At 35.6% G+C, this 25,776-nt stretch overlaps 1 protein-coding gene across 1 annotated transcript in view; it reads right to left on the reverse strand.

The window, feature by feature from the left end:
* LINGO2 (leucine rich repeat and Ig domain containing 2) overlaps nt 1-25,776 on the reverse strand; it is a 1,160,605-nt gene that overhangs the window by 625,663 nt on the left and 509,166 nt on the right. The gene's annotated exons all lie outside the window — the stretch shown is intronic.

The following is a 25,776-nucleotide window of genomic DNA, read 5'->3' on the forward strand; positions in this document are numbered from 1 at the left end:
TGCTGTGTCTATGGAAAGAACAAGCATAATGTATCTAAAGCTTTCCTCTAAGGAAATCCCTTAGGCACAATCAAGATCTACTAAACTGTCAACCAACAATTGTTCTCTTCTCATTGTAAGGATTCTTAGGGACTCAAAACTAATCTGAAAACCACAATAGAACTACAAAAAAATGATGTTTACGGAGATATTTGGAAAACATTACTTAATTAAGTGTGTTTTGAGCTATCATATTAGGAGCCAAAAATTGGCAATATATGTGCTTTTTATAATAATCTCAAAACCAATATTTTCCGTATTCATAAGATTTTAATGAATATTTAAAAGGTTGACCTTCACAGATAAAGTAAAACATCCTGCCCTTTAAAAGGCATTCTTAGTTTTGACATATATTATGGCTAGAAAAAAATTTTCCAAATGGAAGTAAACCAAATAAAGTGTACAAAAAAATTCACAGATTTTGCAACAATTTGCAAATCTATAATCACTTCACTCCAAAAGTTTTAGATAAATATTTTCTATCCTCCAAGGATCAATGTCATAGTTAGCTTAAGAACAGACTTTGGTCAAAAAAATATTAATATAAAAAAATAAATAAAAACAATTATTTTACTTTATAAAAAAGAACAGAGATTATGCATAAAGAATGCCATAGAAACCTATTATGTTCTCCTATCCTCACCGTTTCATTTATAAGAAATTGTATATTCTGAGAGCAGGAAACAATTGTGAAAGGCAACAAAATACAGATTTTTTCATTCCCTGTGGTTGGGTATATTATTTAAGTTGGTTACTGCACATCCCGAGGGAGAATTATTTCTTGCTAGCTTTATTCTTTTGGCAGCATCTTAAGAACAATGCTTACTTTTCTTCATCAAGAGAAAGCTCTAGCCACTCTCTGAAAAGCTTACCCTTTTTGGAAGGGTAAAGTATTTGGCAAAGGCTAAGCTTGCAATATCGTGCAGCTGGAACAGAGAAACAAACAATAAAACAAATCTTTCTAAAAATTTGATAAGCTACTTCTAAGACCTTAGAACTCTCTCTTTCAAAAGGCCCAGATTCTATCCTCATTCACTGAACAAGTTGTCAAAGCATGTCCCCAAGAATACTGGCTCATAATTAATTCATATTGCAATGATGTAATTATGTATGTACTGTGTCGTGGACTTTAGTTCTTGATCCTTTTCAGTAGACAGGAGATGACGCAATTCGTAGACACTTCATAACTATTCTCAAATTGGTTATTTGCATATATTTGCATATACATTTTCTTGAATATTTCAGGGACTTATATATTATGTACTCATTAATCCTCAAGTACCAGTGTGTGTCACATTTCTAAAAAAATATTTGTTAAAATCCTACTGAATTTTAATCTAATTGTACTATTTCCAATATCATAGGATTTATTCATGACTTCACCTCCCTTGTTTGGGACTATGAAAGACATTTATTACTAGAGATATCACATAAGTTGAGAGAAAGTTTGAAGTGTGATATTTTTAAATTTAGTTACCATCATGAAGTGACTAATGAATTTGTTATTGTGTTTTGGGCATACCATATTTTAACACCAATCCCTTCACGAGTATCCAATTTCCCTCCACGAATTGCCACACCCCAACTGGACTCCTACTTGCCTGTCTGCTTCTGCAAGAAGTGCTATATATATTCCCCCTGTTTAATTTTTGCTCTGGAGTTTACACTACTGTTACTGATAGGGTTTCATGATTTTTATTTTTATCACCTTTTACATCTCCTCTTCTTGATTCATTGCTTCCCTCTACCAGTAGTTGCTTCCTCACTTTCCTATTCCCAAGCTCCTTCAGGTGGCATGCTTTCTAGTAAATATTAGTGTTCATTTTCTGTGGTTTCCACTGTTTGGGAACAATCATTATTCCACCATTATTAATATTTATATCATGCATATGACATAGTTCATTCTATGTCAATATCTCTTGTTCTAACTTACTAAGCATTATACTCCCCAGGTCTCTACATATAGCAACAAATCTTTCCTTATGATCAAGTAATATGCTATTATATATAAGTGAAATGGTTTATTTATCTAGTTATTAATTCCTGGGTATTTGGGTTGCTTCTAGATTTTGGCTATTATGAATAGCACTGCAAGGTATATAGTGATGTAAATGTGTTTTCTTTATTTTTGGGGTAAAAAGTAGTGTTGCTGTGTCCAATATAAACTAAATTATATTTATTTTTAGGAATTTATATATTGTTTTTCAGAAAGGCTGGAGCATGGGGCCGAAGCAGAAGCACAGAGGTAAGGTGTTTGCCTTGCATGCAGCCAACACAGAACGAATTTCTGTTTGATTCCCGGCATCCATATGGTTCCCCAAGTCTGCCAGGAGTGATTTCTGAGCACAGAGCCAGGTGTAACCCCTGGATATCACTAGATGTGATAAAACAAAAACAAAACAAACAAACAAAAAAAACAAAAAAAAGAAAGGCTGGACCAGTTGATATTCCAATCAGGAATAATGAGGTTTCCCTTATCCCCACATTCACATCAGCACTGGTTGTTCATGTTATTTTAATATATGTTTGTATATGAATATTTCATATATTTTTTGATTTGCATCCCTGATAATTAGTGTTGTAGAGCATATTTTTATGCATGTTTAGATCATTGTTTTTATTTATGAAAAATCTGTGTTCAATTCTTTTCTCCATCTTTTTGATTGGCTTAAATGTTATTTTTTCATCTACAGTTATATCAGTGTCTTATAAATGTTGGATATTAATATTTTATCAGATGCTCACACAAATAATTTCTTCAAATCTGGGGGTTATCTTTGTATGCTAATTTTTTAAATTGAGGCACAGTAGCTTCTTAATTCAAAATAGTCCCAATTGTTTATCTTTACTTCACTTGTTTGGTAAGTGGTATTTAAACCTTAAAGATGCTTTTAGTTTCAAGTTCTAAAGAGCTTTAACAATATTTTTCTCTATGCGTCTTATGGATTCAAGTCTGCTATCTAGGTCTTCAATATATTTTGATTTGAATTTTGTGCATGAATTAAAAAGAGGTGTGAGTTCTTTGTTCTTTGACCATGTTTCCCTGCACAATTCGTTGTTGGGAAGAGTCTTCCATACTCCACTTCAAATAGTTTGCTTCATTGTTAATATTAATTGATAAGATGACTGAAGAAATCTCTCAAGATATAAATTATATTCTATTGATCTAAAGTAGCCTTTATTCCAGCATGTTTTTAATTACTATATATTTATAATAATGTTTAGGTTGTGGTAAGTGATGCCTCCCATATTCTTTGTCCAAAGTATTGCTTTAGCTTTTGGGGATATTGTTCCATATTATTTCAGGAACTATTTCTTTGAAAAATGTCACATGAAGAAAATGAAGAAATTATATAGAGGCTGCACTGTATCTGTATAAGGACTGCACTGTATACAATGTTTTGGATAATAATGCCATTTTGATTACATTATTCTTCCCAATCCATACTCAGGGATTGTTTCCATTTCCTCATGTCCACTTTTAACCCTTGAAGTAATATTCGTATGTTTTATTGTGCTGTTATTTTAACACTTTATATAAGCTGAAGCTAAGCGAGGTACTTGACTATTTAGGCATAAGGGAGGTACTTGACGTTAATAGAGAATGGGATTGTAATTTTAAATATCTTTCTTATCCTTTTTTTTTAAATATATTTGAGAGGGGCACAACCGACAGTGCTCAGTGGTTACTGGAGGGCTTTTGCTCAGGAGTAACTCCTGATGGACTTGAAAAACTATATAGTATGCAGGCATTAGAACACAGGCTGGCTGCTTGCATGGCAAGCTCCCTATCATCTTATTTGCTCTTCTCTTCATGTATTTGTATTAATAAATATGGACTATTTATAAATATAGTCATGGAATTTGTATATTACTTTTGTAACCTGCTACTTTACTTTTTATTGTTTCTAGGAGTTTTTTTGTATTTAGTCTTTATTATTTTCTAATAAAGTGTCCTGTCTCCTGCAAGAAGTAATAGCTTGAATTATTCCTTTCCTAACAGGATGGCCTTGATGTATTTTTTTTTATTAACTTCTATAGTACACACTTGGAGTGCAAGAATGAGTAGCATATTCTTGTACCTGATCTTGGAAGTCATTCTTTTTTTCTTTATTTTTTCCCTCTTGAATATATTTGCTGTGGGCTTGTTGTAAATGCCTTTAACTATATTGAGAATGGTTTCTTCATTCCGGCTTTGTTCGGAGTTTTTATCATGAATGTATGCAGAGTTTTCTCTACATCTATTTATGTGATTTTTTAAAAATAATATGGTTTATGCATTGACTGACTTGGCATGTGTCAAACCATCCTTGAATTCCTAAAGCTTTGGATGAATCCACATTTTTCATGGTGTATAATCTTTTGGATTAATTTTGGTTTTAATTTACTAGTATTTTGTTGAGGATCTTTGCATCTGTGTTCATCAAGGTTAACAGCCTATAATTTTTTGTATGGTTTGTGTCTGCTTCTGGTGATGTTATAAGCTGTTTGGGAGTATTTCTGTTTCTTCAATTTTGTGGGAGAAATTGAAAATGAATGGCAGTAGATCTGCTATAAAGGTTTGAAAGAATTTACTAGTGAGTCCATCTGTACTTGAATTTTACTTTTTGAGATAATTTTGATTACTATTTTGTTTAAAGTTCTGTGTCTATTCAAGTGTTTCATATTTTCTTTGTTCAACCTGGGAGTGCTATAGGAGACTGATAATTTATATATTTTCTTCTAGGTTCTCTCAGTTTTGTGGCATAAATAATCTCAAATAAATATCTGATTATCTTTTGAATATATCTAATGTGATGTAACTTTTTTCATTTAAAATGTGGTATATTAATGTTCTGCCATTTTTATATAAGTCTTCTAGTGGTTTATTTATCTTGTTTATTTTTTCAAAGAACCAATTGTTAGTTTCCTTGATCCTTTGTATTATTTTTAATATTTTATTATTAATAAATTATATTTTAATTATATTAATTATAATTATTTTGCTCTAAGTTTTATTAATTTTTCCTCCTACAGGTTTTTGTCTCTCCTCTTTGTCATTTTCCAGCCAAGATTTTTTTTTTTTGGTTTTTGGGCCACACCCAGCAGTGCTCAGGAGTTACTCCTGGCTGTCTGCTCAGAAACAGCTCCTGGCAGGCAAGGGGGGACCATATGGGACACCAGAATTCGAACCAACCACCTTAGGTCCTGGATCGGCTGCTTGCAAGGCAAATGCCGCTGTGCTATCTCTCTGGGCCCCCAGCCAAGATTTTTAAATGATTCACTCAAGTTATTTATGTGTGCACCTTCTCCTTTCTGCTGAATGATTTCATAGCAATTAACTTTCCTCTTAATACTGTTTTAGCTGTGTGCCACATAAAGCTGTGCGCCTTTCTGAGTAAGTTATATGGGGAGGTCATTGGTGGTGGGAATGCTGCACTGGTAAGGGGGATATTCTGTTTATGACTGAAACCCAACTATAATCATGCTTGTAATCATGTGCTTAAATAAAGATTTTTAAAAATTAAAAAAATGTCTTCCAATATTTAACTTTGAGTCTGTATTTTTAAAAAGTGTTTCTTTTTTTTGGGCCACACCCATTTGATGCTCAGGTGTTACTCCTGGCTAAGTGCTCAGAAATTGCCCTTGGCTTGGGGGGACCATATGGGATGCCAGGGGATCGAACCGCAGTCCTTCTTTGGCTAGCGCTTGCAAGGCAGACAGCTTACCTCTAGAGCCAATTAGCCGGCCCCTAAAAAAATTGTATCTTGTAGGCAGCAAAAATTTGGATTTAATTGTATGCCACATGCCACTTAATTTCTTGTAATTGGTGTATTTATATCATGATTGTTGAAAGAGATTAGTATCAAGAAGTTTTTGTGCCACATTTCTGCAGCCATTTACATGATCATGGAATTCATTATCTCTTAAAGTAGACCCTTTAGTTTTTCTTTAAAGATGGTTTTGACATTATGAATTTTCTCAGCTGTGTTTATTTGTAAATTTGTTTAGTTAATACTTAAATATGAATGAGTCAGAGCTGAGTAAAAATTATTAGTAATTATTTATTATGTAAGAGTTTTCTCATTATCTCACCACCATCTTTGATTCTTGATGGGTTTCATTTAATAACTCTGTTATAAAATCATAAGAACTGAGTTGCCATCTCTCTGCCTCAGCCTAGGAAGTCCTGGAACACTCTGAGTAAGGCGACCAGTGACCAGAGGGGCACCACACTAGTCTGGGAAGGCTGGAAGGAAGCATGCAGGAGTCATAATCTCTCTGCCTCAGCTCAGGTGGCTCTAGGGACATTGAGTGTGGGAACCAGGGAACAGACAGGAACCACACTTAAAGGTCTTGGAACACCTCGCCTTTTCCCGCTGAACCCACAAAGTGTTCAAACTCGCCTAACTTATACCATATATGTCTAGTCAGCCCGGACCTGACACCCTATTTCCTCAGATAATACACAGTCCATAAAACAGGATAGCAAAACACTGAGGGCAGATTGTAATATCCCTATCATACTTAGACAAGCCACCTGGATAGAAAAATAAACTCTAAATAGAATATACCCCTAACATCTCTAATATAATCAGTACAGCAGTACCACTTTATTAAACAACCTGAAAACTCAACATTTAAAACCACAAAGTGCAAAAAATATGGGCAAACTAAGGAAGATACTAGCATCTGGGAAAATGGAGAGAAACCCTATCAATTTCCAAGTCCACCGAAATGCATGTGCCCAATAGATGAAAAACTAAAAGCATCAATGAATGTCTTAGCAATGGAAATCAAGGAATAATTAGCCTCCAAAATTAAGAAATCTAGAGATGAACAATTCAACCAACTAAAGACGAACTTTTACAGAAAATGAAAGAATCCATACAATTGGAATTAAGGGAAATAAAAAAAAAACTTGGTAGCAAGCCATAATTGCAGAACCACTCAGTTTAGAAGAGCAGATAGAGGAAATTAAGGAAAAACTACAAACAACAATGACAAAGAAGTCAGTAAGAAAAAAAGGAGACAAAAATATTGGAGGAAAAAGTTATGTACCTAATTGGACAAAGACAAAAGAAAATAAACTACAAATTGTAGGAATACCAGAAGGGGGAGGAAAAAAGGGAAAGAAAAAAAAACAATTAGTGGAGGAAATAATAGCAGAGAATTTTCCACCCTCTGAAAAGAAAAACCCCATTCAAATCAGGAGCAAAAAAAGTCCCTAATAAAATAGACCCTAACAGACCAACACCAAGACATATGCTAATTCAATTAATTGGCAAAAAAAAAATAAAGAGAAAGATGAATTATTTAAAGTCAATAAGAAAAAGAAAAACCCTTAACTACAAAGAAAGGATCATATAATCAAACTAGACCTTCCATTTGAAACAATTCAAGCAAGAGGACAGTGGAGTGATATATTTAAACTACTGAATGAAAAGAAACTTCCAACCTAGAGTCCTCATTCATATGGGAGGGAGAAATTAAAAACATTCTCAGACAAGAAAGAACTCACACAATTTGTGCTAACCAAAACTAATTTTAAATGAACTACTCAAAGACATATTACATAATCCAACCTCCTGATTGTAACAACAACCACTCTACTCAACACAACAGCTCAACAATCTGCTCTGTTAATAATTTCTGTAAATGTCAATAGCTTAATTCCCCAATTAAAAGACACAGAGTAGAGGATTGGCATAGAAAACAAAACCAGATATCTATTGCCTGCAAAAAATACACCTAAAAGAACAAGATAGACACAGACTTGGAACAAAAATGATGGAAATCAATTATTCAAGCCAATAGAAAAAAAAAAACTAATTTGGGACAGCCATTCTTATATCATATCAAATCTCATTCAACCTCAAGAAAGTGCTCAGAGACCAAGAGGGTCACTACTTACTGATCAGGGGAACATTAGACCAGGAAGTACTATCAATATTTCTGCGCTGTCAGTAGAAACCATCAAAATATGTTTAGAATATTTTGCTCACAAATCTAAAAAAACATATGGAAGAAATGTGAGAGTAGTAGGGAATTTCAATACTCACTAATACCTCTAGAAAGATTCATCAGGAAGAAAACTAGCAAAGACATAAGAGCCCTAAATGAGAAATTAGAGGAAATAAGTCTAATGGACATATATAGGGCATTCTACCCCAAGAAACAGAATACACATTCTTCTCAAGTGCACATGAAACTTTTTTTTTAGAATAGACCATGCCTTAGGATATAAATCTAATTTACACAAAGATACAAATATAAGAATTATTAGAAGCACTTGATCAAATCGTTATGCAGCAGAAATCAAGATTGACTGTAAAAAGAAACTGTGAAGAAAATCCAACACCTGGAGATTAAACAACATGCTACTCAATGACAGCTAGATCAAAGAGGAAATCAAAGAAAAAATAAAGACCTTGAGCCGAATGACAATGAAAAAATAAATTGTTAAAATCTGTGGGACACAGCAAAAGCAGTAATTAGGGGGAAACTCATAGCAATAAAGGTCTATTGGGAAAGAGGAAAATGACAATATCAGCAGTCTACAGGGCACCTTAAGGATATAGAAAAACAGCAGCAAAGAAACCCAAACACAGTCATAAGAATAGAAATAATAAAAACCAGAGCAGAAATAAACAACATAGAAACAAAGAAAACAATACAAAAAATTAATGAGACCATGAGTTGGTTTTTTGAAGAAAAAAAAAAGATAGACAAACCGTTAGCAAGACTCACCAAAAGAGAGAGAGAACACCCAAATAAATAGGACCACAAAAGAAAGGGGATTACAACAGAACCCCCAAGAAATCCAAGTCATCATGAGAAAATATTATGAGCAACTGTACTCAGTTAGGCTAAAGAATCCTGAAGAAACTGACAGATTTCTGGAAAAATATCACTTTCCGAGACTCTATAAGGAGGATATAGAAAGCCTAAATAGTCCAATCATATTTAAAAAAATTGAGACAGTAATTAAGAAACTTCCCAAGAACAAAAGTCCAGTTTCAGATGGTTATACAGGTGAATTTTATCAGACATTCGGAGAATTACAACCACTGATCCACAGGCTCTTCCAAAATATTGAAAAGATGGGAATCCTTCCTAACTCCTGCTACAAAGCGAATATCACACTAATTCCCCAAAATGGCAAAGACCCTCAAGAAAGAAAACTACAGACCAATCTCACAAATGAGCAGAGATGCAAAAATCCACAACAAAATCTTAGCAAACCGAATCCAACAATACATCAAAAAAAATTATACTCTATGACTGAGTTGGTTTCATCCCAGGGATTCAAAGATGGTTCAACATACACAAATCATTCAAAATCATACATCACATCAACAAGAAAAAAGAAAAAAAACACATGGATCAGATCAAGTGACGCTGAGAAGGTATTTGACAAAATCCAACACACTTTTATGCTGAAAACACTCTGAAAAATAGGGCTGGAAGAAACCTTCCTCAACATAATTACAACTATCTATAAAAACCCACAGCCAACATCATTTTTTTTGGGGGGGGGCACACCCATTTGATGCTCAGGGGTTATTCCTGGCTAAGCACTAAGAAAATTGCCCCTGGCTTGAGGGGACCATATGGGACGCCTAGAGATCAAACCGCGGTTCCTCCTTGGCTAGTGCTTGCTACCTCTAGCACCACCTCTCCAGCCCCACATCATTTTTAATAGTAAAAAACTGAAAGCAATTTTACTAAGGTCAGGATCTAGTCAAGGCTGCCCACTTTCTCCACTCTTATTCAACATAGTTTTAGAAGTCCTAGCAATAGCAATCAGACTAGAGAAGGGAATCCATGAAATCCAGAGAGGGAAAGAGGAAGTCAAACTATCTTTTTTTGCAGATAATATGATGATATACATAGAAAACCCTAAAGAGTTCACAGGAAAACTCCTAGAAACAATAAGCCATGACAGCAATGTGGCTGACTACAAAATCAATACACAAAATACAATAGCATTTCTCTATACAAATAATGAAGTAGAGGAGAAAGATATTAAGGTGTCAATCTAATTTTAAATAGTCTTTAAAAATGTCAAGTACCTAGGACTCAACCTTACAAGAGAAGTGAGAGAAATATACCATGAAAACTTTAAAAAATTTCAGAAAAAAATTGAAGAGTACCTAAGAAAATGGAAGAACATCCCCTGCTCATGGGTAGGAAGAATAAACATAATCAAAATGATGATCTTACCTAAATTACTATATAGATTCAATGAAATCCCTATCCACATTTAGACATCATTTTTTCAAGGTTTTAGGACAATCAATTATAAAGTTCATCTGGAACCAAAAAGAAACCTAGGTTAGCCAAATCCATACTGAAAAACAAGAAACTAGGTGGCATTGGCATTTTTTTTACCTAAGCTGAAGCTTTATTATAAAGCAGCTCATCAAGATAGCATGGAAGTGGAACAAAAACAGAATATCAGACTAATGGATTAGAACAGAATATCCAGATATATACTCCCAAATGTACAGTCAACTAATGTTTGGCAAAAGATCCAAGAAACTGAAATGGAACAAAGACAATCTATTCAACAAATGGTGTTGGAACAACTGGATAACCACCTGTAAGAAAGTAAAGATTAATCTATACCACACACCCTACACAACAATCAACTCAAAATGGTTCAAAGACCTTGAAATCAGACCTGAAACTATAAAGTTCATTGAGGGAAAAATAGGAAGAACACTTCTAGACTTATACATCAAAAAAATCTTTGATGATGGATTGTCAATGGCAAGAGTAATAGCATCAAACCTAAATAAATGGGATTACATCAAACTAAAAAGTTTCTGCATGGCAAAATAAATACTGGCTAAAAATAGAAGAGAGCTAACAGAATGGGAAAAAATTTTCACACTGGACACATCAGATTAAAGGGTTGATATCTAAGATATACAAAGCACTCAGAAAGATAAGATCCACAAAACCTAATAAAGCCATAGAAAAATGGGGAGAAGAAATGAATAGACACTTCTCCAAGGAAGACTGACAGATAGCCAAAAGGCATATAAAAACATGTTCACCATCACTCATCATTAGGGAAATCTGAATCAGGACATCAATCAGGATGGCACAATCAAAAATAACGGGTCCAAGTTTTGTTGGCAGGGATGTAGTAAAAAAGGAACTCTCATCCACTGCTGGTGGGAATGCTGCCTGGTTCATCCCCAGTGAAAAACAGTATAGAGAGTGCTTAGTAAACTCAGAATTGAGCTGCCATATGACCCAGAATTGCTCTCCTGGGTATCTATTGCCAAATCAGAAGATATTCATCCTAAAGTATGTATGCACTCCACTATTTATTGCAGCAATCAGCACAATAGCCAAGATTTGGAACCAACCTCGATGTCCAACAACAGATGAGTAGTAGATCATGAAGATGTTGTATTTATACATGATGAAATACTACATAGCATTTAGAAATGATACAATCATGAATTTTGCAGCAACATGGATGGACCTACAAAATATTATGTTAAACAAAGTAAGCTAGAAGAAGAATGATAAATAAAGAATGATAGCACTTTTCTGAGGTACTTCGAAAATACATCATATATACATATAGTACTCTATGAACAGATATAAGGGCCAAAAAGTGTAGAAACTCAAAACACCTTAGTTTCTAGCATATAAAGAGAAGTGTTCAAATGAAGTAGAAGGGGGCAACACAAAATCATGAATATCCATTAAACAAAGAGACCAGCAACAATGGAAACAGAGGTCTAGAGTGAATAGGTATGTAATCAACCTCTAACTGCAAAGGTCTACAATAATTTCCTAATTCATTTATTCACAGAACCAGGTGTAGAATATGAGTAGAACCCTGGGACACCCACTGTTGTGAATACTAACAATAAGTTTTAATGCCTTAGTTTTACAACGTATAAAATAACTCTTTAGCTTCTTTGTCCATAGTGGTCTTTGGAAACAATGAATGGACACCCTAATCTTAAACCTTGGTATTAAATCATGCAGGATACTGTATACAGTGCTCATTATGACAGTGTCTCAATAAACTAATCTAATTTAGCCACTTCCTTTTGTTTATGTCTTCTATTAGGACACAAACATATGATCATTTAGACCACTGGAACAGTCAATGGTGCACTACAAACCCATGTTACAGGTTCCAATCATCAAACATGTTTTTGAAAATTACTACTTCCTTTTTATTTTCTTCTTTCCCTCTCTCTTCTTTTTCACATCTACTTCTTTTTCCCTCTCTCCTTTATTCTTTTTCATCAATTCAATCTATGTTTAATAATGCCTTCGCTGTCAGTTGCTCCTTAGGAAAAGTACCTCTATACTTAAGATACAGCAAATATTAGTATTAAGGGTAGTCACATTTTATAGTCCTCACTACCACAAGGCTTAGTACTCCAGTTGCAAAAACTGTTTATCTTGAAAAGTTCCAGCCATGCTTTAACCCTGAAACCCTTATTTAGCAAAGCCCACACATGTCAGTGAGGAAGAGCCTTGAAAGTGGAAAACCCTCCAACACTGACACACAAGCTCAATCTTTTTTGACTTATTTTTACAGTATTACATATACCTCTTTTCTCTCTTATCTTTGTTTTTCCCTCCTTTCTCTCCTAATTTATATATCAGCCAACTATTTATCTTTTCTTAACTCAATTACTTCTTAAGAGCTCAGACCCAGCCTATGAGGATCAGACCTCCAACAACAACCTAGGAATAGATCACTAATGTTTTATATGGCATAAGTTTGTAGACAGTGAACTGTCAAATCTAAAATGTAAACAATCCATGCCCAAGGTTTATATAGCTACCTTTATATATTATCCCTTCTCCTCTTCAGAAATCCTTATATCCTCTTATCCCCCAATCCTTATCCATTATCCTTCCTTATTTAACTCTCTTTACCCTCAGTTCTTATGGGTTATAACCTTATGGGTTATAAGGTACCGAGACCAATCTACTGCACCAATAAACCATCACCCAGCTCCCAAAGTGAAAGAACACCCTCTCAGCCCCACATCTCACGGGCTGAAACTACAACCAACACTCCTACTGACTCAAGCTTTGTGGCCCTTCTTCTCACCCTCTCAAATGTGGACTGTTGCATACTACCGTTACAGCTCCAGAAGGACCCCCAGCCCAAGGACACTACCTGATCCCTTATGGCTGCAAATCACTTCTCAAACTCACCATGATGTGTGATAAAAATGTACCATGGATTTCACCCCACCACCACCACAAGAATATCTCAAAGGACTTAATGGGGAAGTCTATATTTTCTCTATATGTTTAATACCTCTATAACAATTCCTCCTAGTTTGTATATTTTCAAATGTAAGGTAGTCCCTTAAACACCTTCTTTTCTTTAATTCTTTTTTAAATTCATTTTTATTTATTTCTTTTAGTATATATTCACAATTTTTTTCTCTTTAACTTCACCTGTTTTGGCTATTCTTGGTACAAAAAACATACAAGAAAAATTCTTGCCTGGAATGAAACCTCAGGTCAAAACCAAGGCACAAAGAATCTGTAGCCTGGCTTTCTTATCCCAAATGCACCAGCAATATAATACGGCACCATTCCCTTTTGCAAAGGCATGCTGTAAAGGGGGGAGGAATTTTATGTATAGAAACCAGCTTTTATCTACTAGAGATAAGAACCTATGCATTTTATAATACAACAGCTCTTACCACCCTGAACATGTGGACCCAACTTAGACTCCATGTGACCTTTCAGCAACCGTCCAATCCTGAGACCTAGACCCCAGACATAGAATTGACACCATTCCCCACAACAGCACCAGGAACCAAACTCCCCCCTGGGAAATTCTTAATACCTCTCTAGCACCAACTTATGGCAGTTTTGATATGACATTCTGACAGAGGAAACGGCTATAACTTGATCCAAGAGCAGAACGTCCTAACAGTAAGATGAAATCAGAAGACACGTCACCCTTTTACCTATGCAAAAACCAAGATTATCAACTACTAATGACTGACATTGACAGCAAAGACTGGGCTGTACTTACCCTGGGCCCAATAAAAACAAAAAACAAACAAACAAACAAAAAACAACAAGATCTCCAATCCCAGGAGTCTGACTGTAACAACTGCAACAGAATAGAACTTCTGGAATCATAATTTAAAAACTCTATTTCCAGGATTTGCCCTAGGATCTGTGCAAAAACCAAGACCACCAATTATAAAAGTCTTATTGCAACAACAGTGATGGAACACAACTCCTAGAACTATAAAAAAGAATATTCTTAGGCTTCGTTCTATAATCAGTGTAAATACCAAAATATCAAATTATAGAGGCCTGATTATATCATCCACAAGATGATGCCTGGCACCATAAAAAAGACCTTGGGGAGAGAAAAAGAACATGTATGGAACCTGTAGTGATTCTCATGACAGTATGCTTCAAGGGCAGAGATACCGGAAATCTCTTTGGCCAAGGGAATCCGCTTTCTTTCTTACTCAATCCTTAGTATGCCTTTAAAAAAGGAAGAGGAAGAAAGAAGGAGAAAGAGAAAAAGAAAGAAGAAGAAGAAGAAGAAGAAGAAGAAAAGAGGAAGAAGAGAGGAAGAGGAAGAGGAGAGAAAGAGGAGAAGAGGAAGAGGAGGAGAAGGAAGAGGAGGAGAAAGAAAAAGAAAGAAGAGAAAGAATAGGAGCAGGAAGAGGAGGAGAAGGAGAAGAGAGACGAAGAAGAAAGAAGAAAGCAGGAGGAGTAGGAAGAGAGGAGGAGAAAAGAAGAAAAAAGAAAGAAGAGGAGAGTAAGAAGAGGAGGAGTAGGAAGAGGAGAAGGAGAAGAAAAGAAGAAGAAAGAAGAAGAAAAGAAGAAGGAAGAAGAAGGAAGAAGAAGAAGAAGAAGAAGAAGAAGAAGAAGAAGAAGAAGAAGAAGAAGAAGAAGAAGAAGAAGAAGAAGAAGAAGAAGAAGAAGAAGAAGAAGAAGAAGAAGAAGAAGAAGAAGAAGAAGAAGAAGAAGAAGAAGAAGAAGAAGAAGAAGAAGAAGAAGAAATCTTTTTCTTCTTTTTCTGTAGTTGCTGTTTGGGGTTTTTGACTGGTGTTTTGTTTTGTCTTTTTCATAGTTGCTGGCTTTGGTCTTTTTTTTGTACTTTTTGTTTGTTTTTGTGTGTTTTTTATATTTTTTATTTTTTGTTATTGCTTTGTTGTTTTATTTGTTATTGTTGTTTTTGTTTTGTTACCTTTTTTTCTTTTTTCCCTTCCCTCTTCTAAATTGATATTTATAACACCTAGAAGGATCCCTCATAGTTTGGGTTCTTTTTCTTCCTTCCTTCCTTCCTTCCTTCCTTCCTTCCTTCCTTCCTTCCTTCCTTCCTTCCTCCTTCCTTCCTTCCTTCCTTCCTTCCTTCCTTCCTTCCTTCCTTCCTTCCTTCCTTCCTTCCTTCCTTCCTTCCTTCCTTCTTCTTTTCTTTTCTTCTTTTTTTCTTTCTTTCTTTCTTTCTTTCTTTCTTTCTTTTTCTTCTTTTTTTCTTTCTTTCTTTCTTTCTTTCTTTCTTTCTTTTTCTTTCTTTCTCTCTTTCTTCTTTCTTTCTTCCTTTCTTCTTCCTTCCTTCCTCCTTCCTCTCTTCCTCCATTCTTCCCTTCCTCCCTCCCTTCCTTCCTTCTTTCTTTCTCTTTCTTTCTTTCTTTCTTTCTTTCTTTCTTTCTTTCTTTCTTCCTTCCTTTCTTTCTTCTTTCTTTCTTTCTCTTTCGTTTTTCTTTCTCTTTCTTCTTTCTTTCTTTCTTTTCTTCTTTCTTTCTTTCTTTCTTTCTTTTCCTTTCTTTCTTTCCTTTCTTTCTCTCTTTCCTTATTTCCTTCTTTCCTTTTTATTTTTCAATATCTCCAACAGAAACCATATTGCTTGAATCATGTCGTCAGCTTCATAATTGAGGGGGGGAATGAATGGTAGCAGGTCCAGACACTTGCATGAAAATTTAGCAGAAATAAAAAATGATCAGACCTGATCATCAAACCCAAAGTCAGAAACAATAAAATCTATAACTAATCCACAGCAAGCTGTACAAATGGGGACGATTTACTCTAATATTCTGGGGGTAAAGAAGGGAGATATGGGATGCATGCTGGAACAGGGGTGAATGAGACATCACTGGTGGTGGGAATGCCCCTGATTTGTTCACTATGTACCTTAAATATTACTGTAAAAGTTTTGTAATTCACTTTGGCCACAATAATAAAAATAATAAAAGAAAATAAATCATAAGAACCATTAGCATGTAATTTTCTTCTTTGATTTTTCTGCTTTCAGATCTATATTTATTCACCATTGTTATCATTATGTGTCTAGGAGTATTTTTATGTCAAACTATCTTAGCTGGTATACTCTTGACCTCCAGGATGTGTATACATGCACTCTCTAACTATGAAAAAAATTATTTAATGATATTTGACTACTGTTCTTAAATAGGAGTTTTTTTCTTGCTCCTCTGGAACCTCCATATTTCCAATATTGTTCCTCTTGGACTATCCCAAAGTTCTCTTGTCAGGTCTTTGTTTATTTTAAAAAGCATTTTTTACATCTTCTGTTGATATGTTGTTTCCTTGTACCTTACCTTCATGCTCACTAATTCTGTTCTCAGAATATTTTAGTATTCTGTTGTGTTTTTCTAGAGAGTCTTTTCATTTCTTTTTCCAACTTCTCACTTCTGCTGTTTCTGTTTATAGTTTTCTTGTTTGAATTAGCTGTCTACTCCATTATTTCATTGCACTTGTTAAACATTAAGAATTTTCATTCTGAAATCATTTTCAGAGAGCTTTTATAAGTGACTATAACACATTTCTCAGAAAGACAATCTCCATCCACGACTCTGTGCTGAGCTTCTGTGCTGCTTTACCAGTAATCATGCTGTTTTCTAGTTTTGAGTCTTTTCCATTTCACTCTCACTAGTACCCTGACTATTGGTGGAAGGTCTATTAAGGGTGGGAAATTAAATTTATGCTGACTTATTAGCTAATGTTTTGGAAATAGGGCACTGATTTTGACTTCGGGTGGAATATGGACCAACATGAGGTATGCCAATATTTAGGTATGCTGATATTTCCATCCCCATCAGGTGTGTGTGGAGTAGGCTGGCTGTCTGGACATATACCTGGAAAGATGTGTGGTTGGATCTCTTGAGTTAGATCTGTGGGCTGTGGGTTTAGATCTATTGGTTTGGGCAAAAATGATTATTTATATCTTATTTTATTCCCTGTAAGTACTTGCTTATAATTGCCATTAGCTCATTCCACTATTTCTTTTTTTTTCTTTTTTTCTTTTTTTTGATTTTTGGGCCACACCCGTTTGACGCTCAGGAGTTACTCCTGGCTATGTTCTCAGAAATCGCCCCTGGCTTGGGGGGGACCATATGGGACGCCAGGGAATCGAACCGCGGTCCTTCCTTGGCTAGCGCTTGCAAGGCAGATACCTTACCTCCAGCGCCACCTACCCGGCCCCTCATTCCACTATTTCATTTAAGACATATACATTATTTAATTAATTTTTTTAAGAATATGCATCACATAGTTGACTAGGTTGATAATAATACATTTGTTCTTAGGTTAGTGGGTGTAAAATTATTGCAATAAAGAGAAGATATAAAAGAAAAATTAATTATAAGAGCAGAGTGCCAAATTTGTAAAAATTATTGACTTAAATAGCTCCTTAAGTCATTGTCATAAATTTTATTAAGTTTTTGATGCCAATTGACTAGTGTGTTACTTCATTTGTTTCTGAACATTTTATGGCTTCAGATATATATTGTCATTTAACTCGTTTTGTTCTATGGGGACAGAAAAAATGGAGTTATTGCAAAGCTGCATTTATAGCTGTGAGATCCAATAATTCCAAGAAATATTGCTGATTCTGAGTATTTGTGAGGCAAAATTTTGGCTGCCGGGACCAAATATCAATATACCTAAGGTTTTGGCCAGAATGGTTTCTCTGTAGAGAACTACAGAGGAGTGATGAAGCAGGGCCATTTCCAAAGTGGTGATTGTGGTAATGGGTGCAGTGAATGTGGCTTTGTAGGGCTGAGACTGACTTGTCCTCTCCAACAAAGATTGCTGTCTTTCAACTGCATGGACGATATACCCATAATGGTTTACATCTCTTTTGAGAACCAAGTGAGTCTATGGAGCTGGCTGGGTGCAGACCTGGCAATTGTGCTTGTGGTTGTCTGTTTTTTTTTTTTGTGGGTTTTTTTTTTTTTTTTTTTTTTTTTGGTTTTTGGGTCACACCCGGCAGCGGTCAGGGGTTATTCCTGGCTCTACATTCAGAAATCGTTCCTGGCAGGCTTGAAAGACCATTTGGGATGCCAGGATATGAACCACTGTCCTTCTGCATGCAAGGCAAACACCTTAGCTCCATGCTATCTCTTCGGCACATGCTTGTGGCTTTCAGATTAGACATCTATTAGTAAATAAGCAATACACGTTTGTTTGATAGACAATAATACTATCAATGCTTAATTTTGTACACTTTCACAACTATATATGGGAAAATTGTCATGTCTGTAAAAGATCAGGAAAAGAATGAGAAACACAAGCAGCTGGATACCACTGCCTAAAATTTCAAATGGTAATTAAAGAACTAATAATATCTCAATTAAAATTTAAAATAACAGGATGTTATAATTATGGTTTCTAATCATGCAATTTAAAAAATTCAAATAGCTGAAAAAACAAACATGAATACTAACATTTCTCAAAACATATTTCTACATTTTTGTGTTTGTGTAGATATTTTAAGTTCATCTATATGTGTTTTTTACAGTTGCTTAATTAGATATGAGCATGCATAACTATATCACATATTTTTACATGTACATATATACAAAAATTTATAATAGTTGTGAGAATATTAGAGCATGAACATGAGATTATATGGGATCAAATTTAGGCATTGACACCTATAAGTCATCTACTCTACAAATTGAAGCATAACCCTAGCCTCCTCCTTCTCCTCTTTTCTTTTCTCTCTACTTCTCTTCTCTCCTCTCCCTCTCCTCTCCTCTCATCACCTCTCCTCTCCTCTCCTCCCCTCTCCTCCTCTCCTCTCCTCTCCCTCCCCCCCTCCCCTCCCCCCCCTCCCCTCTCCTCTCCTCCCCTCTCCTCCCCTCTCCTCTCCTCTCCTCCTCCTCTCTCCTCTCCTCTCCTCTCCTCTCCTCTCCTCTCCTCTCCTCCCTCTCTCCTCTCCTCCCCTCCCTCCCTCCCTCCCCTCCCCCTCCCCTCCCTCCTCCCCTCCCCTCCTCTCTCTCTTCTCCTCTCCTCCCTTCCCCTCCCCTCCCCTCCCCTCCTATCCTCTCCTCTCCTCTTCTTGTCTCTCCTCTCGTCTCTTCTCTTCTTCATACTCCTCCTCTTCTTCCTCTTCTTTTCCTTTTCTCACTGTTCCCCCAACTCCTCTTTTTATTCTTTTCCTGGATCTTTGGGACTCCAATGATTCCTATGTTGTTTCTGTTGAGTTTATCAAAGACTTCTATTTTCATCTAGTCACATTGTTTGAGTAGTTTATCTATTGTCTGATCATTTGCTTTAAGTTGCTTTTTCAATCTCTTCTGCTGTATGGAGTTATTTTGCAACCCATCATCCAGCTCACTGATTTTGTCCTCAGCTGCTGTTATTCTGTTGGAGAGGCATTCCATTGAGGATTTTATTTCATCTACTGAGTTTTTTAGACCTGTTATTTGAGTTTGACATTTTCTGATTTCTATCTTCCTATCTCTCGATTCTTATTTGTGTCCCATTCAACTCGATCTATGCTTTCTTTGAGCTCTATGGACATCCTCCATATTTCTTCTCTAAACACCTCATCTGAGAGGATACCTAGCTGGTTGGTACATTTCAGATCATCAGAGCTTCCATCTTCATTCTCTATACATGGGGTTTGCTGGAGGCAGCGTCTGTCTTACAGCCATCAGTGGGATTTCAATGAATCCACTTCAGGGAGAGTGGGTTACATGGACAGCAAATATGAAATATGAAATAATGAAACCACACACAGAATATGTGGGGTCAACACATCTTCTGGCAGGAGTGTGACCAGTTTAATCTTTAAGCAGGGGGACATATAGGGGTAAAGCCAGTATAGAGAAGAATGATTACAATCACAAAGCAAAGTTCAACAGTGACAATGCTTAAGTTATAAGTGTGAGCTGTAATAATTCTAAGTTACAAAGGAGAAGGTCACAACTCAAGGCAGCTCCTTGCAAGCTCACTTCAAATGTAAAACAAGGATTAGGAAGCAGAAAAAAATCTAAGAACATGATCTTCACTGAGCTGGGTTCTATTGTTTTAGAGGTCAAGTAAAGGAAAGAGCCAAATCCCCTAAAGTGTGGTTCCCTTTTTCTGAGGAGAGTCAATAGCCCAGGATCTGCATTCTGACTATACCCTTGATACTCAAAAACTGCAGCTGCAAGGGCATATTTAAAAAAGAGAAAAAATATTGTCTTTGCTTTTAGGTGCTAGATATTATCCAGAAAAGGGGTTCTCTTAGTAAATTTGGTGCTGGAATTTCTGAGCCAAATTATAATTGAGGCCATAATTTTGCCTGAGATTTTACAAAGGAGAGATAGCCAAATAATGACAGAAAATTTAATACAAAGCGTAGATTTATCTCTTGGGGAATTCCTCAACTATCCATGCAGAGAAAAAAGGCATCCACAGCGGGCCTTTTGAGGAACCCTGTGGGGGTTATTTCAGTTCTCTCTACCAGGAAAATCTGGGGATAGAGGTTGTTTTCCAATTGTCACTCTTGTAGTGTAGTTTTTACTATGTGCTGTTGTAGGATTCATTAGAAGATGCTCCGCTTTGCTCTGCAGCAGCTTTCCTCTGGCTCCACCCTTATTGGATGGGGACAGTTAACCAGGTGCTGAGCCCTGAAGAGATTATATTCACTGTCGTCTTCTTGGCTGTCTCATGCATAAAATCAGGCAGGGAGCAAGGCAGTTGCCCTTTATAACAGTTCTCCTGTGCCCAAACACATGGCAGAAATCAGTTCTCACCTTTATTGGGGGGACAGCTTAGCAGGTGCTGGGCTGTCATCTTTTTGGCTGCCTCAAGCAGACAAGCAGGCCTACATGTGTTTTATTAATGTCACAAAATTATTTTATTCTTTTCATCTCATTTACTATGGAAGACTAAGGATTTTGGGCCAGAACAAGGAAATAAGAATAGATAAATAAAGCAAAACATCTCTTAATAAAAATATACAAACAACATTAAAATTTTATTCTAATGCTAAGTAAATACTTTTTTGTAGAGCAAAAATGGGCATTTTAATATATTATATATTGCAAAGTATAAACTATTCATGGTTTTAAATACTCAGCAATATTCCTGTTAAATTTATTATAATAAATGTGGTTTTTTTTTCAATGTCTTCTAAGTACTTAATTTTTCTTCTTGAATATATTCTTTCTCCATACTTAAAGAACTATTCGTGAAATTAATCATTTCATCTTGACTTAGGAAAAACTTTGGAGCCAGTGAACACTTAAATATATTATATTTCATTTATATGTATAAATAATTGACTTATAATATTAGAGAAGACAATTTAATGAGATATCAGATGAGGAATTCTATTAAAACTGTTTGCAGACCTAGAGCACCGTCAAGACAGAGCAACTCTTAGCTTCTAAAACAAGCACTAAACACCTAAATCTAAGCACCTAAGCAATCCTAGGCACCTCTGATTTGGTCCAAAATACTAAACAAGCAGACAAAAATACTATTAGAGTAGAAGAGTTTAAATATGAGGATATAACTTCAAAGGTACTAGAGTGAATTCAAATTAGAGTCAGTACTAGAAAATTAAGGCAAAAAATGCAAAGAGATAGTTTCTTGATGCAGCTTATGCTCATGTGGATTACTCTCCCATAAAACTTTTCTATTATATAATATAAATCTATATATATATAAGATCAGGATATCAATATAAATTTTTTTACTATTTTTTGGGGCCGGCGAGGTGGCACTAAAGGTAAGGTGTCTGCCTTGCAAGCGCTAGCCAAGGAAAGGATATCAGTTCGATCGCCTGGCATCCCATATGATCCCCCCAAGCCAGGGACAATTTCTGAGTGCTTAGCCAGGAGTAACCCAAGCATCAAATGGGTGTGGCCCAAAAAACCAAAAAAAAAAAAAAAACCAAATTGTTTTTACTATTTTTATTCTAGCATTTATTTGGTTTCTCTCATTTATACTAATAGTCTTTTTAGTTGATTGTAATGGCATACAATATTTAGAATTGTCGAATAGCATAAAGCACAGTGGAGATAAAATTCTACTCTGATATTGGGGAGTTGGGGGAATAATTTTGATTAAAAAATAAACATGCTAGGTTACTATGGGTTTGGGATAAATTATTCTGATTTAGAAGAGATCCTAATAATGAAAGAACAAAAATATAGAAGTTCAGGGGACCAGAGTGATAGTTAACTATGTAGGGACTTTTCCCTGCAAGTGGCAGACCCAAGTTTGATCTTTGGTCCTACCAGAAATAATTCTTCAGTTCAAAGCCAAGAGTAAACTCTGTTTACTGCGGGATATACCCAAACACCAAAATTATTAAATTTAAGAAAATATTCAGAAAACTAGTTTAAACAACATTTTAAACATGGTATTTGAAAGAAGAGCAAGGTAAGATTCTAAATATAAATAAATCACTCAAGATATAGAAAATATTATAAAATACACTAACTTCAACTAAGATTTAAATTCAAAATGATAAATTAAATTTATAAAATATTCTGACAAAATTATTATATATGGACAAAGTAACAGAAACACAGAGTATGTAGACAGAATATACGTTATTTAATGCAAAAACTATTCAGAAGATTATTTTCAAAATATTTCAATGGCTATATAGAAGGAAATTTTGACACACTTTCTTTTTTTTAAATTATCTTTATTTAAACACCATGATTACAAATATAATTGTAGTTGTATGCTTACAGTCATGTAAAGAACACCCCCCTTCACCAGTGCAGGATTCCCACCACCAATTTCCCAGATCTATCTACTCCCCACCCCACCCACACCTGTACTTGAGACAGGCTTTCTTTTTCCCTCATTTATTCATATTGTTATGATAGTTTTCAGTGTAGTTATTTCTCTAACTGCACTTATCACTGTGCAGTGTGGTGAGCTTCATGTCATTAGCTGTACCTACATGGGAAGATGGGGTGAAGTAAGGGTTGGGACTGAGGCAGTAAAATATTAGAAATGAGCTTTGTAGGGCAGTATCAAGGTCACAATACAAGATGGATATTACGTATATATAGAATATATGCATACAATACTATCAATATGAAAACAAGGAGAAAAGTTTCCACTGACTGTCCCAACATAAATCACTGCTAGAATGGCCCGTCCTCCTCCCAGAGTGCATTCCCATTAGTGTAGGGAGAGATATGGAGAAAGCCTGTTGACCCCTATAGAGTTCACCTAGACTGGTGCCCAGGGAAGGACTGATGTCCAGGGGAGAAAAACCCTATACCTGGCAAGAGCTGGTCTCCAGAATCAAGGAGGAAACCAGAAGCCAGATGTGTGTCCGTCCTCCTCCCCATGCACCTCCCCCATGGAGTACGGAGGGAAAAGGGAAGCCTGAGGACCACTAAGAGTCCACCTGAACCCACTTCTGGCCATCTGAGCTGGCACCCAGGGAAGGCCTGGAGTCAGGGAAAAAAGGCAAGGATGGCTGGGGCTTGCCAAGCCTCCCAGCACTTCCCAGGCTAGGGAAAAAGGCTCTGGTATGGGGCCTCCCCAAACCCCATACCTGGCAAGAGCTGGTCTCCAGAATCAAAGAGGAAACCCGAAGCCAGATTGACACACTTTCTTATTGAAATTTTTATTAAATTTGAGACTCTAAAAATTTACATAAATGCTGTCACCTTCTAAGGAAAACCAGCTTATAAAAATTCCTCGGGAGGGGGCAGAGCACTGGCGCAAGCCTTAAGGCATCTGCCTTGTGCACGCTAACCTAGGATGGACCTTGACTCTATCCCCCAGAGTCCCATATGGTCCCGAAGCCAGGAGTGATTTATGAGCGCATAGCCAGGAGTAACCCCCGGAGCATCACTGGGTGTGGCCCCAAAACAAAACAACAACAACAAGTCCTGTGGGGAAGATGATCAATTTTTAATTGCTGTAACTATCATGACAAGGTGAAGTCTAAATTAGTGCATTAACACAAGAATTAACTTTTATTTCTTGCCTAAAGATCAAGTGTTCTGATAATTATATAAGTACTACAATTCAATCATTTTGCATACATATGAATGGGGCTATAATAAATATAATTTCCAGATATTTATTGTAGGTGAGAATTTAAGTTACTATCAGGTAGAGCTGAAGTTAAAAAGTCACTGAGTTTAAGTAGCACTATACAAGAAATTAGGTTTTGGAAAACAAGATTTTTACAGCTTTTTTAAAGTAGAATTTCTATTCTCTATTTAATTTGTTCTTGGACCTTGGAGAATGCAGTACATACTTTTAAATCTTTTGGAGTGAAATAATTATTGATTTACCAGTATTTACCCAGCTTTTTCCCACTGAAATATATATTTCACAGATATTTCAACATATAGTTCATATATATAATATATAATATATGTATACTTAGGAAATTCCAAATTTCTTAAAACTATATTTAGTGAAGTTCTTGGGAGAATCAGCTTCTTAGCAGTGTATGGAGCTTGCATTGTTCTATATACTAGCCTTGAGCTTGCTTATCATTAACCTTTATCTAATTTTAGCTCAGCCCTACTTGATAAAGTGTTTCTACTTTAAAGAAAGCAAGTGTCATAAAATAACAGCAAAATAAACAAAACAAAAATGATAGAGTACAGCCAGGTATCTTAATTTATCTGAGTTAAGGTTTTTAATTAAAAAAGTTAAAATATCTAACAACCCAATAGTTGTTAAGAACAAATTAAAAATTGCAGATAAATATCCTAGTGTGCTGACTGACTCATTCATGCAGTGGTTTTAAAATGGCAGCTTTTAGCATTTTTAGTTTTGTCAGAAAAATCTCCAAAATCAAAGGAAAATATTTAAACTCTAGGTTTATGCAACTTACAAAAAAAAATCAGAGGTCTATAGGAACGTATGCTCTTATTTTGCTAGCATTCGAAATTATGTTTTTCTGATATTTATTTTTGAAACCACATTTGAAATAGAAAATTAATTCTGAGATCTAGAAAATTATTCTATGATACACTCATTCTATGGTGTGAGGTCAGTGAGTTTGACTTTGAGGTTTGGACAAATAAAAGTTTAAGGATTTGGGACAAGAGAGATAGAACAGCAGTAGGGCATTTGCCTTGCATGCAGCTGACTCGGAATGGACAGTGGTACAAATTCCGGCCTTCCATATAGTCCCCTGAGCTAGCCAGGAGCAATTTCTGAGTGCAAGCCAGGAGTAACCCTTGAGCATCACAGGGTGTGACCCAATCCCCCAAAAAATAATTTCATGGGTTTATAAAATTGTACTTATTGAGAAACAGAAGGAAAGACTGAATCTCAACTAAACAAAAGCAATTTGAATAATTAAGCTATAAATTTATCTAGAAAGTTCTCCATTCAAGTATTTAAAACTCTTACATGGTCAATTTAGAGAGATGATGTATTCGCTTCAATACTATTTAAAAAATATTACCTTTAAAAGGATAGGAAGAAGATACAAGGGTTGGAACATTTGCTGGCATAAAAAAATCATTGAATAGACTCTCT

The sequence above is a fragment of the Suncus etruscus genome, chromosome 1, assembly GCF_024139225.1.
Source record: "Suncus etruscus isolate mSunEtr1 chromosome 1, mSunEtr1.pri.cur, whole genome shotgun sequence".
Taxonomy (NCBI): Eukaryota; Metazoa; Chordata; class Mammalia; order Eulipotyphla; family Soricidae; genus Suncus; species Suncus etruscus.